This window comes from Magnolia sinica, chromosome 13 (assembly GCF_029962835.1).
Source record: "Magnolia sinica isolate HGM2019 chromosome 13, MsV1, whole genome shotgun sequence".
NCBI lineage: Eukaryota > Viridiplantae > Streptophyta > Magnoliopsida > Magnoliales > Magnoliaceae > Magnolia > Magnolia sinica.
Window position 1 is genome coordinate 39,658,715 of NC_080585.1, and position 1,906 is coordinate 39,660,620.

At 41.3% G+C, this 1,906-nt stretch overlaps 1 non-coding gene across 1 annotated transcript; it reads right to left on the reverse strand.

Annotated features, from left to right (window-relative positions):
- Positions 1 to 345: 345 nt before the first annotated feature.
- Positions 346 to 452, reverse strand: LOC131224411 (small nucleolar RNA R71). Its single transcript, XR_009160897.1, has one exon. It is a non-coding gene; the product is annotated as a small nucleolar RNA R71 (small nucleolar RNA).
- Between the last annotated feature and the right edge of the window lie 1,454 nt (positions 453 to 1,906).

The window sequence follows — 1,906 nt, forward strand, 5'->3', positions numbered from 1 at the left end:
GATTATTCAGCTCCTGTCCAATTCAATGCGCCTTCATGTATAGTGTTGCCTGCCACCACGGCAACACACTTTGAACTTAAGCCTGGGGTCATACAATTGTTGCCCTCCTTTTATGGTTCAGATAAGGAGGATCCATATCATCATGTGAAAGAATTCTTAGACATTTGCTTTACCTTTAAGTTCCAAAACTTTTCAGATGATTCGATCCGTTTGCGCCTTTTTCCTTTTTCTTTGAATGATAAGGCGAAAGCATGGTTGAATTCTCTAGGAGTTGGGTCTATCACTACATGGGACCAACTGTCTAAGAAGTTCTTAAACAAGTTCTTCCCGGTCCACAAAACTAATGCTCTCTGTAGAGAAATTACGAATTTCACATAAAAAGAGGGTGAGCACTTTCATGAATGTTGGGAAAGATGGAAGGATTTACTTCTTAAATGTCCACACCATGGTTTTGAAAAGTGGCAACAAGTTCAATACTTCTATGACGGTCTGACACCCAAAACCGTCGCATGGTTGACGCCACCAGTGGAGGGTCATTCATGACCAAAAGTGATGTCGAAGCTTGGAATTTCTTTGAAATCTTGTGTGAAAACTCCCAGCAATGGGACTATTCAAATAGAGGCGAAAGAAGCCCTCAACCACTGAAGAAAGGGGGTATATATGAGGTAGGAGTCACGCCAGATCTTTATGCCAAAATTGATAGCCTGACAAAGAAAGTGGATGCTTTAATGTTAAACAATGGACCTCCACAAACAACTCAAGTCGAGTCATGTGCCATATGTTCTAGTCTCGCCTATCCTACGCAGTCTTGTCCATCTAGTTCAGCGTTTCCAGAATTTCTCTCTGAACAAGTGAATGCTATGAACACCTTTCGGAGAATTGAGAATGATCCTTACTCAAACACCTACAATCCAGGATGGGCTAGACATCCAAATTTCTCTTGGGCAAAAGGACCACAACAAGGAGGACCATCTGGAAATCCTCCTATGCAATCTTACTCCCAAGTTGGCAGTCAACAACCTCAGCAGTTCCCACAGTATCAACAAGTACCTCCACAATCTAGGAAACCATCTCTTGAGGATACACTCAATCTTTTTATGCAAAGTTCACTTTAATTTCAAAAAGACACCCAACATACTTTACTAGCTAACTAGCAGAGTTTACATGCAAATGCGCAATCCATTGCCAAGCTGGAAGTACAGTTGGGTCAACTTGCTGCCACATTGAGTGAGAGAGAGAAGGGCAAGTTCCCTAGTCAACTTGTGGTAAATCCAAAAGGACAGTATGAGATTGGCTCTAATTCAAACCAAGAATAATATCATGAGCAAGCCAAATCAATCATTATCCTTAGGTCCAGTAAATAGATCGAGAACAAAGTAGATATGCCTAGGGAAGAATCAAAGTCCAATGCGGACGATCAAAATGAAATGGAGAGACATACTAGTGCATCCAAAGTCCAACAACACTCTAACTCTCCAGGAACCACTCATGTGCCATCTTATGTGCCTAAAGCACCTTTTCCTCAACGTCTGGCACCGGTTAAGAAAGGAAACAACTTTAATGAGATATTGGACATGTTTAAGCAAGTCCAAATCAACATTCCGTTGCTTGATGCTATCAAGCAAGTCCCTGCTTACGCTAAGTTTCTTAAAGATTTATGCACTCAAAAGCGTAAGATGAATGTTCATAAGAAGGTCTTCCTTACAGAGCAACTCAGCTCCATGATTCAAAACAACACTCCTCCTAAATTTAGGGATCCAGGAGCTCCTACCATTTCTTGTGTCATAGGAGAGCATAAGGCTCAGAAAGCGTTGCTTGATTTAGGGGCCAGTGTTAATTTGTTACCATATTCAGTCTATGAGCAGCTAGGACTTGGTGAGCTGAAACTAACTAAAATAACATTACA